This window comes from Pyrus communis, chromosome 8 (assembly GCF_041283825.1).
Source record: "Pyrus communis isolate YQ-2024b chromosome 8, ASM4128382v1, whole genome shotgun sequence".
Lineage (NCBI taxonomy): Eukaryota > Viridiplantae > Streptophyta > Magnoliopsida > Rosales > Rosaceae > Pyrus > Pyrus communis.
The window spans coordinates 6,797,750-6,810,442 of NC_142572.1; positions in this window are offsets into that span (position 1 = coordinate 6,797,750).

The following is a 12,693-nucleotide window of genomic DNA, read 5'->3' on the forward strand; positions in this document are numbered from 1 at the left end:
TACAACCATTTCTTCCTTCCTAATTCGGCAATAAAAGGAGTAGTTTCTACACTCTTCTAAGTTACTCAACTCCCTCAAAGAAGTACTCATTTTATGTCCTTCATTGAAAAGATTATGAAAATAACCTTTCCATCTATCTTTGACCGCGTTCTCTGTAACAAGAACTTTTCCATTCCCATCCTTGATGCACCCCACTTGGTTTAGGTCCCTCGTCTTATTTTTCCTTGCTCTAGCTAATTTATAGATATCCAACTCTCCCTCTTTAGTATCTAGTCGCTTATACATATCATCAAAAACCGCTAGTTTATCTTCTCTCACAACTTTCTTTGCCTCTTTCTTCATTATTCTATACCCTTCATTGTTTTCATCAGTCATATCTTTGTATAAAGCTTTACAACATTCATTCTTAGCCTTAACTTTTGTCTGTACCTCCTCCTTCCACCACCAAGATTCCTTTTGGTGTAGAGCAAAGCCCTTGGACTCTCCTAATAACCCTTTTTGCTACTTTTCAGATACAACTAGCCATGTAATCCCACATTTGGATAGCTTCCCCCTCTCTATCCCAAACAAATTGGATGATTACTTTCTCTTTAAAAATAGCTTGTTTTTCTCCTTTTAGATTTCACCATCTAGTCCTTGGGCACTTCAAGGTCTTGTTCTTTTTTCCCTCTTTTGATATGTATATCCATCACCAACAAGCGATGTTGATTAACCAAGCTCTCTCCCGGTATAACTTTGCAATCCTTACAAGTTATACGATCCCCCTTCCTCATTAGAAGAAAATCTATTTGTGTTTTTGACAACCCGCTCTTGTAGTTGATCACCTGTTCTCTCTTCTTAAAGAAGGTGTTGGCTAAGAAGAGATTGTATGTCATTGCAAAATCCAAGATGGCTTCCCCATCCTCGTTTCTCTCCCCAAAACCATGGCCACCATGAAAACCTCCATAATTGCCTGTCTTCTTGCCCACATGTCTATTTTATTCTCCTCCTATAAATACCTTCTCCATTTGAGCAATTCCTTGCAGCAAGTCTCCAAGGTCTTCCCAAAATTTCTCCTTTAAACTCGTATCCAACCCTACTTGAGGTGCGTACGGACTAATCACATTGATGAGTTCTTGTCCTATTACAATCTTGATTGTCATAATTCTATCTCCAACCCTCTTGACATCTACAACATCTTGTGTCAAGGTCTTGTCCATGATGATGCCAACACCATTTCTCGTTCTATTTGTGCCCCGAATACCAAAGTTTAAAACCTGAGTTTTCGAGATCCTTTTCCTTAAGACCAACCCACTTAGTTTCTTGTAGGCACATAATGCTATCCTTCTCCTCACCATAATTTCCACTACTTCCATAGATTTTCCCGTTAAGGTTCGTATATTCCATGTTCCTAAACGCATTATACTCTTTTGAACTCTACCCTCTTGTCCTAGCTTCTTTACCCTCCCCCATATAATAAGGTCAAAGTACTTCTTTTGCATGTTGTATGGAAAGTTGATAAGAGCAAATGCTTCCAAACAACTTTGGATGGATTCGTCCAAAAAGAAGTTTCTATGGCCCCTTTGCTCATTTAACACTGCATCCGAGCGTCGATAAAGATACAGTGTAATGCCTCACCCCAGAAATATATATTTCCGAGAAATAATTCAGATGATAGGCCCAAATTAAACTCTTGTTTACATTACTACGAATAATCATGATTCTTTATCTAAATTTCATAATCCTTCACAAAAAACTATAACCAAAATTAACTTCTGAAAACTTACGATTAATTTTTTATAATTTATCACCAATTTCTTCTCTTAAATCAAATTCCCAACTAAAGATTAAATCTCGATTATAAAGGTTGCATCTAACTCTTGTTAGACTGTCATTTCCAAAAATATTCTAGAATTGGAAATATTCAACATTAGCTTTCACAATTGAATCACATCAAATGGTTACCAATTACAAATTTAAAATATCTAAATTTGCATAAAAAGGCAACGTCGGCCTATTGGCCACGCATGGTGGTCGGCCGTCCCGACTTTCTGGAAAATTCAACTATTTTCAAAAATTACCAAATTTTACAAAAATGTAGATCTCAATGAGCGGAGCAACTTTTATACATGTGACCAAGGCCAATTTGGCCTGGAAAAGCCTCAATTCGCCATGAACCTACCGGAACCCTAGAAAAAGGACGTTCCTTGATTCGTCCTCAAATCGACTCCAACGCTCCAACCAATGATTGGGTATTGTTCCTGAGCTCAAGCAAGGTATTTTGGTGGTGAGGATCGATGGGAAGAGTTGCAGAAAATGGCGAATCACCGCCAAGTTACCACTACACCCACCAATGTTTTTTTTCCACGAAACCAAGGCCAATACTTTCGATTTTGGTTGAAATTGGAAGGGAAAGGATTGTGGAATATTTTTTTAGGTGGTGAGTGGCTTCAATTTGCCTGAAAATCACCAGAAATGGTGTCAAAGGCCATGGAACCCGTCGGGTTGGGTTGCACGTTAGAAAAGGGATCTGGTTCCCTCTTTTTCTTCTCCCTCATTTCCCATCCTTTCCTCCTTTCCTAATTGACCGGTCACATTCCTCCTTTCTTTCATTTCTCCTCTCCTTCTCATCTTAGCCATCCATCTCTCTCTTTTCTTTTCTTTTATTTTCCCTTCATCCCAGCCACACACGTGGCATATACAAAAACATCTCTGACTTCAAACGTTAATAACTTCTTCGTTATAACTCCGTTTCACAAATGGTTTGTGCCTACGCATTCGTGAGATCGAGCTTTATTTAAACATATAAATTGTGACCTCAAAAGGTCTACGTATTTTAGGAAATAAATTTCCAAACTTCAAACTTTGTAACTAGTTTAATTTGGTATCAGAGCAAATGATCCTACTTTACATTATGAGATATTATTGAGTTTGTGGATGTGAATTATGAATTACATTGATATTGCATTATTTCATAAGTTATATGAATAACGAGGAATTCTTGTGGAAAGTGTATGTTGTAAATCATCATGAAATGAATTGAATTGAATGGGAGTATTTTAAAATGTCATATTTCATGTAATAGCCTTAATGATGAGCGCTTGATTAAAGTTTCGGATTAACCTTAAATTAGGGTTGAACTTAGGTTATGCATTATGGAAATTTGAATGTTAAAGTGATTGTGAAATTGTGACAAGTAGATGGAAAAGTTGTAATATACCTATGCAATTTGAGAAATGTTGAATTGGGTGGAAAAAGGCCCATGAATGTTGAATTGGGTGAAAAAGGCATGTGAATGTCGATTTGGGCATGATAGCCAGTGGAATGGGAGGATGTGTGATTTGGGCAAAAAAGGCCCAAGGATGTGTGATTGGGCAAAGTGGTCCTGTGGATGATGAATTAGGCGAAATGACCCATGAAATGTGAAGGAATGATTGAATGGGCACAAAGACCCAGTGTTTTCGGGAGAAAAACTCCATGTGTGAGCTGCGAGAATGAGTTGTCAAAGTGATAAATACGTGTGATATGTATATTGGCCAGGTATATTACGATTCCTTCCAGACTGCTAGTTACTGGTTTGGATGAAAAGAAAGTCGTGGGAAAAATATTTGTTTGGTCAATTATGACTATGTTTAGAAATTCTTTATATTTGTATGGCTAATGATCATGATGGTTGGAAATTTTATTATTTACGAAAGTCATCGAGATTTATTGAACTGGAATGCAATCATAAACTAAGATTATGATTTGCCCATTAGAAGAATGGTGGAAAAACCATGAAGATTTCTTCATTGATCATTGGAGGACATAAATAAAATTATGGTATGAGACTTTGAGTTCATTTAATATAAACGATTTTCCAGTTGTGTTTTTTTTTTGTTTGATGAAAAGAATTGATGGTCAAAGTTCGTAATTACAAATTTGATTAGTTTGGTTGCTATAGTAATGAGTTGTCATTGTTGGATTTGATATCACAAACAGAGCTGATGAAACACACATATTCTCATGACTATATGATTAATAAGGTTTAATTTTGTTGACCGTTAGAGTCGTGATATATAAATTTCTCTCCTTTGGTTGATGGAATGTGAATAGTGCTTTGGAAGTGTGAGTCACTAATTTATTCGATCTGTGGCTAGACTTCGAATCAATTTAAAAGAGAAACAATTGAAAGAAAGATTTAAAAGGCTTTTAAATTTACTATGGGTAATTTAGTTTAATTGTGGATATGAATGAAATCATAGAAAGAGATTTTGATTTTGTTCAATGTTAACGATATTGCGGATTTGGTTTTAAACTTCTTTCCATCACCCAGTGAGTGTGATTGGAAATTTCAATGAGTTTGGTCGGAATTTTTGATATTTGATTTGCCAATTATAAAGGTTTGTCTTGGAATTTTGATATTTACTTAGCCAATGATGATTATGGCTTGAAATTTTGATATTTATTTGGCCAAAGATAGTTATGGCTAGAGTTTATGATATTTGTTTTTGCCAATATTGGGTATGGCAAAAATTTTCCTGATGTTGGTATCAGTTGTGTGTGTGGTTATTATGATAGTATTTATCTAGTCAATGGTAGGGGGGTTTAAAATATGGTATTATTTAGCCAATGGTAAATGTGGCTTGATGTTTGACATTATTTTTGCCAATATGTATAGCTACAAATTTTGATAATTATTCTACCAATGAGGGTGGTAGGAAATCTGAGTATAGTTGATTGCTTCGTGGAATTATTTATTTTTCAGAGCTTGGATTAAATCGTAGATTGAGACTATGCTTTTATTCACTATAAAAGGAATGGTGAGAACAGGTCTAACTTCTTTTCGTAATTCAATGGTTGAAATCTCGGGGACGAGATTTATTTTAACGGGGGGTAAATGTAATACCTTGAAAATTTAAATATATGAATATGTGGAGAAAATCGAAAATAAATTGATTTATGGTTATGAAAATTTAATTAAGGAATTTTAAATTTTTGTTACCAGAAATTATTATAATTTACGTATTTGTATTATTAAGATTTTATATTATTTTTCAAGAATTTATATTAATTTATTTGAATTTAGTTTTAAATTAAACTAGTTACGAAGTTTGAAGTTTGGAAATTTATTTCCTAAAACTCGTAGACCTTTCGAGGTTACAATTTATATGTTTGAATAGAGCTAGATCTCATGAACGTGTAGGCGCAAACTGTTCGTGAAACAAAGTTATAACGAAGAAGTTATTAACGTTTAAAGTTAGGAATATTTTTGTAATTTTAACCTTCTTTAGAAGGCTCTAGATTTTCTGGAGCCATGTAATATGTCACGTGTATGGCTGGGATGAAAGGAAAAGAAAAGAAAAGAGAGAGATGGACGACTAGGATAAGAAGGAGAGAAGAGAAAAGAGAGAAATGAGGAATGGGACCGACCAATCAAGAAGAGATGAAAGGAGGGGAAAGGAGGGAGAAGAAAAGGAGGGACCCTTGCTCACTTATCATTGTGCTTAGGCCACACAGTGCACCACTTACGGGTGACGACCTAGTTTTAGCGCAATTTCGTTTAGAATTCATTATCATAAGGATTTGACATAAGATAGAAGTGCCAACTGTTAGACGCCCTCCCCCAACTCCTTTATCTGGGCTTGGGACCAACAGGTAATGTAAGATAAACTTACACAGGCAGAGTTCTCCATAAAATAAGGATAATATAACAAAAATATCCTCAATTTTTGTCAAACCATTTTGATATATTGTTTATTAAATTGAGTGTAATTTTGTCATGTTGATTCTTATTTAACATAATTTTTCATCGAATGACTAAAATGATTGATGGTGGACAACCTTGAGAACCATTTTTATTGATTTCAAATCTCAGAGATCAAAAGGTGAAGTTATGCAAATCTCAAAAATTATTTTGACTAAAAAGTTAAAAGTAAATTACAAAGATTTCAGGAATCTTAAAATAATTCATGTTAAAAATAAATTTACAAAGAAGTACGTTGAAAATTACTAAATTAGATATAATAGTAAAGATGCTAATAGCAGAGTCATGATTTATTATATTTATTTCGATGTACGTGCAATAGTAATTTGAGGAATTTAGTGTAGAAAATATCAAATGTCTTATACAATTGAAGAAATTTGTCATGGCAAACAACTTTTTTTTTTTCATATCGTTTCTTCCTATCTCTCAAATCAAACCCATATATCTTCTTCCCTGCAACATCCTCCGATTCCATGAGGTTTTTTTTCTTTTCCAAAAAAGCAATTTGTGTGCGTAACCCAGCTCTCTCCCCTATGTTCACGTGGATAGAAGATTTTTATTATAAAGGGAAAAAGATTTTTTCCGGATCTCTTCTACCAAGATCACCGAATCAAGTGATCCGATTTTTTGAAATTTCATCAAACGGTCCACCTGTTTTGATCCCTTAAAAGTTACAATAATTTATTACCGTTGGATGAAATTTCAAAAGATTGGATCACTTGATCCAGTGATCTTGGTGGCAGAGATCCGGATAAGATCTCTTTTCATTATAAAGTGATTGTGTTGTATATTGGGTGCTTTTAGATCCGAAGGTGATGGGAAATGGCTAGGCACTCATTGGGGGAGAATTGAGTTGTTGTGTTATTCTTCCTTATGGTTTTTCGTGTATCATATTTGAGAGCTTTCCGGTAGCTTGTTAGGAATCTACCTTTAGTTTCTTTTGTTTTCTGGAAGTAAAAATATGACCCTTTTTTAATACTTTAATGAATACTTCTTTCATTTGTGCAATATTGACAGGGGTTTTTTAAAGTACTTCATATATTTTACAGGTTGAAGTTACAACTAAGGGCTTTTTAATGGGTAGCTATGAAGATGTTTGACAATGTTGTTATTGGAGGGGAGAATAAAATCTTATTACATACACAAAAAGATCCAAAATTCTATGACAAATTTCATTATTTTCTTATCTGTATGACAAATTTCATAATTCGTCAAGGGCATCTAGTATTCATTAAAGCATATTCCTAATTATACTATTACTCAAAGTCTTAGGAAAAAGCTAACGTGACAACCAATGTTTTGCTACTTTTAACACATAAGAGCATCTCCAAGAGAAACTGTAAAACTACTAAAACTCTATTTTAAAGAGTCAAAAAAAAAAAAAAAAAACTCATCTGTAAGAGACTCTATAAAATACACTATATAATACAAAAGTGAACAATTGCCCTTTAAATTTATAGAGCCACTAAAGAATGTGGTTTTAGAAAATGAGTAGGTTGTGATTTTTCTTTTTGAAGATAATAATATGTTTAAAGATTATTAAAATAGAGTGTTTAATAGGAGATGAAAAATTAAAAAAATTAGCTAAAGTAGTTTTTCGACATTGTTCATCCGTTAAACTAGTAAAAGTTTAACAAATTGTTGGAGATACTTTGGCTACTATCAATCTTGTATTTGTTTTTGTAGTTTCTTTTTACCATGATGTTTAAGTTATACCATTTGAATTGTACGGTGAAAAAAAAATTGACAAAAAGAAAACCATTTGAATTGTACGGGTAGTTTGATCTTCTTTCTAATGTCTTTCATTTTTCAAAAAAAAGTAACTTAAGTAAGAAAACCAAAAAAATCTATAACAATTATTTGCTTTTGCTAGTGGCATGAAAGTAAAATTCATAAATTCATACTATTTAAAGGGGCTTGTATTCAATTGAGATTTTGAAAGATTTTAAGATGATGTAGTCAAATTAAGATTTTAAATGATTTTAAAAGACTTTAAAATCTTGGAGCAGTCAATTACGATTTCAAAAGACATTTTTAAAGTTCATGCAAATCCATGTGTAGTCAATTAATATTTTAATGGATTTTTTTTTGTGCATGCAAATCCGTGTATGGTCAGAAAGTTAAAGATTTGATGGGATTTCAGTAAGTTGGGATTTTGGTGAATTTTAGTGGATTATAGCATACAAAATATATATGTTAAAAGATATAAACAATCTCTCCTTCCCTTGAAGATTTCATTTGATTCTCACCCTTTACCCACCCATCCTTACAGGTGGCTATCCATGTCAAGCCACCATCACCTAACCCACACCCTACTGGTCACCCTTCTTCTCAGCACCACCACCACCTCCTCTCTCTCTCTAGTCTCCTACCACCACGTTCTCTTTACACCACTACCTTCGGCATCTTCCCATAGCAGTCATGAGATTTTTGATCAAAGTTGTTGAACTAATCCTTACGGGGGAAATCTAAGGGGAAGAACCCTGAGAATTCCAAAAATGATTCACATAAGAGATCAACCATGTTAACTCCAAGGTCCACTAGTAAAACCCAGTTTGTCAAGAAAGCGTAAAAACCTGTTGAAGTTGAGGTCAGTATCTTATTCCGATTCCATTAAAGGAAATCCATGCCATATAGTTACATTCCAAGGAGCTCATGTCATGGCCAGACTTGAGTTTTTCCAAGTTTTATTATAGGCATCAATGTGAGGTCCACACCGTTTATGCAAAGCTTCATAATTTGACTATAAAGTGAAAAAAATAAGGTTTATAAGGTGGCTCTTTGCGTTATGAAAACGCTATGACCCGTACCTTAAATAAAGGTATTTTATTCTTGAAAAGTGTAAAATGACTAAAATGCCCCTGGTGAGGGTTTTGTTGAATAATTATGGACCACTAAGTTTAAATTCGTTTTCTCGTGGTGTTTCCGACCCATATGCAAGCAACCGAGTCCCTAACAAACGTTCATCTAAGATTCATTAGGGACAAACATGTAATTCGAACTAGGAAGAAAACCCCTTATTAGTGACAAGCTGCGACCATTAAAATCCTCATACTCAAAATGGGGCAAGGTGAATGAACAAACGAGCAACATTATACTTGAACAGAAGGGGATATATCAAAGTCGAAGCGCTGGATGACATTCCAGAAAAACTTTTTCACTTTTTCATCTTTAATTCAACCAACACATTATGGCAAGTGTAGAGTAAAAGATTCCTCATGTGCTTAGACCCGATGTCTGAGTAAGGTGGTATTCTTATTCTCACAGTGAGAATCTATACAAACACCAAGATTGGGAGATGATGTTTTCCGAATCAACATTACCTAGAGGTTTCCAGCTCTGTCCCATACCTATAAACTTGCTCATGTTTCACTTCGTTACTCATTGCTCCGAAGTTAGATTACTTATAAAAGATTTATCGAATTAAAGTATTATTCTTTGATTAGGAATCAAAAGATGAAAAGTTTCAAACACTTTATCTAACATGACGAACGACTTGAATAAAGTTACATGTTTATTACCGAAGTCCCATGAATAAGGCAAAATGAGTACAATTCTTTGGGGGAGATATGCCCCTCACTCTAGAGCAAAAAATTCCTAAGGATACTAAAAAGGCTAACTTAGCCAAGGTCATCATCTCTGATGAGGGTCATCGGGCCGATTAAGAAGAATGATGCTTCGAGAGAACATTGAGAGGACTCCAATGAAGAAGAACCCTCTTAGGAATCTTCATGCTCTCCTCAAGGTGAACGTATATGCGAAAAAGATGTCGTTTTTTATTTATTTATTTTTTTTTATTTTTTATGGAGCAAAGTATGGAGGCGATGAAACACATTAAGGGAAGCAAGGTTAACTACTGAAAGGTTATGGCTCGTCCTTATTTCACTTTATCTTTGTAGACAAGAGTGAACAAGGATGTGGCAAACCTTTTGGTTACATATCCTAATCATCGAAGGCTTAAAGTGGAGATTGGGTTTGAAAGCTAAGACATAAAAGAAACAGGGAGAATCCATGTTGAAGCTTGAAACTCAGAAGGAAGGACTTGGAAAAGTAAAGCTAAGTTTGAAGTATTTAAAGAGGAGGTGTTGGGAAATCTCATAGTCGAATTCAAGAAGTCTCACCTAAAGATTCGCTTGTCCGAAAGTCGAAGGCCACTTAGTGACGCAAATAATTGTCTCTCGTTAAATGTGCACGATTTCCAAGGTTGCATGTCTAAATCTGGAACGTCAAAAGTTCGTGATTACAAAGCCAAGATTGCACGCGTAAGAAGAATTAAAACTGTACGTATTTTGAATTACTCAAATCGTACGAAGCCAAGATTGCACGTGTAAGAAGAATTAAAACTGTACGTATTTTGAATTACTCAGAAAGGCATGGTCTTTGGATAACTACTTATCCTCAAGGGGAACTATTCATTTTTTTGATAAATAGTTAGGGGCAATTACGGGACCATAAATTGCCAGGGTTGGAATAAGGCAAATCAGAATGTGAATGCCTAAGAAATCCGGTCATGAACTCAACAGCTTCACAGCTGAATAAACGGAGCAGCGATGCCACCATCACCCTATTTCAAAGTAGTGGGCAAAGTTCGACAATTACGCTGAGAATGGTCATGCTTATCTTGCAAGATACGGAAACCTAATCCAGCAAGGAATCAACAGGTTTCCTATAATCTTGGAGTTCTTACAATCTAAAGATTGGTGTACACCACAAGTAATCACATACATAAGAGGATGCAATATCTACTTCCTAGATATCCTATGAGATTCTCCTAGTTTAATTCGAATTCTCTACCCTAAAAGGTCTCTACCTTGACTAGTATAAATACACCATTCTAAGGTTCATCTCTGGTAACTATTGTACACTTATTCTCTTGCCTACTGCTCGAGTCTCATAATATTGCTCACTAACTTGTACCCCCTTAATCTTTGGCTACTTATGATAATTTACTGTTTTGCAGCTAAACGGATTTGTGCATCTCCACTCTTCACCACAATATGCGAATTTGGTTCCAACACTACATAATACACTTTAAGGGCTATTTACACTTTGTATCCATCACTCTAACCATCAAGTTAACTTTTACTATTTTGACATAACATTCTCAGTCGTCACAAGTTTTGCTTTCATGAAGTCAATATTGATAACAAATAAATTAACAGGTGTTATATCCACGACAAATAAGAAGTAAAAACATACCTTCAAGATATAGATAGGATTAAGTAATAACCTATATGACATGAATATGTCATTCATGTAGGCAATAAGTGTGTCCATCAAAGTTCCATGGAAAAGAGTGGTTAACTACGGGAGGGCCATTTTTACAATTCATAGCTTTAGGGTAGTAAAGTGTCCATTTAAAAGACAGACCAAACTATTACATACCATAAATGCAATGGTACAAATTGTACATAGTTAATCTTAAAGAGACTACACCTTCGTACATCTTTATTAATACATCATGTGTGAGGTAACGTATATAACCAACATCCAAGGACAAATTGTTAGCTATCGTAACATTTATACCAACAGACTGTAGTTAAGTGACATAAGTTTTCTTTTGGATAAATTACAAAAAACTACCTCAACTATTGGTGTCACGACACTTTCATACCCCATCTTTTAAAATTAACAATATCATACGTCATCTTACGAATTTGTGCCAATGTCAGACCTCCATTAGTTTTTTTGTTAATTTCTCAGTTAAGTGCTGACGTGGCTAGAGACGGGACCCATTTTTTATTAAAAAAATTAATTACTTATTAAAAAATTATAAAAAATTATAAAAAAAAAACCAAAAAAACCCATCAACCCGTGTCCCCCCTCCCCAAAAACCTAGATCCCTTTCTCTCCCACCCAACCTTGAGGTGGTCCCTGTTCATGTCAAGGAATCGGGGTCATCGATGATGTTGATGTCTTCCTCGGGAAGAGATTGAAGGCTCTGATCAATTGCTTCGCGTGCACGGACGGGAAGCTGGACCTGGCAAGCCCGAGAGGGTTCGTGAGCTTGGCAGTGGCAATCGAAAAGAAAAGGAGGAGGAGGTGAAGAGAGAGAAAGGTGATGAGGTGAGGGAAGAGAGAATTCGTGCGTTCCATGGCTTGTAAGTCCGCGTTTTGGGGAGAGATAGAGAAAGAGAGAAATGAGAGAGGATAGAAGGGGATCTAAGTTTTCGGTGCACCTTCTCGAACCTCGCCTATTTTCTGAAACTTGATTTTGGGAATTGATGGTTTGGGTGTGTAGGAGAAGAAGGCGATCTGGGTGTGTGTAGGAGGGTGATGGGTGTGTGGGAGTGGAAAGGGATTTGGGTGTGGGTTTGGTTTTTTTTTTTTTTTTTTTTTGGGTGTGGGACCTGGGTGTGGGCTTGATTTTTTTTGGTTTCTTCAATGTGGTGGTGAAGATCGAGGAAGAGAGGTGGCGGTGGGGTGGTGAAGGAAGGTTGGGTATGGAGAGACCAAGGGAAGGATGGGTCGGGTTGGGACGTCGTGGTGAGGGAATGACGAGTGCGAGTGGGGAGAGGGACGGAAGAGGGAGACTGCATCCCAAAGAGAAAAGAGAGAAGAGAGAAAGAGGGTGACGAAGGAAGGTTGGGGGGATGGGGAAGGGTTTGGTGGCTGTCAAAGAGAAGAAAAAAGGTTGGTGCGGGTGGAGGAAAGGGAAGGGCAGATCCCTTAGGCCATTTTTTAAATTTTTTTAGTTTTTTTAATTTTTAATTTTTTAATAAAAAACGAGTCCTATCTCTAACCATGTCAGCACTTAACTGAGAAATTAATAAAAAACTGACAAAGGTCTAACATTGGCACGAATTCGTAAGATGAGATATGACATTGTCAATTTTAAAAGATGAGGTATGAAAGTTCATCACACCAATAGTTGAGGTAGTTTTTTGTTATTTACCCTTTTCTTTTTCTGATACAACATTTATCAGGGTTACTTAATACTATGACCTAATGACATTTTTTTGTAAATA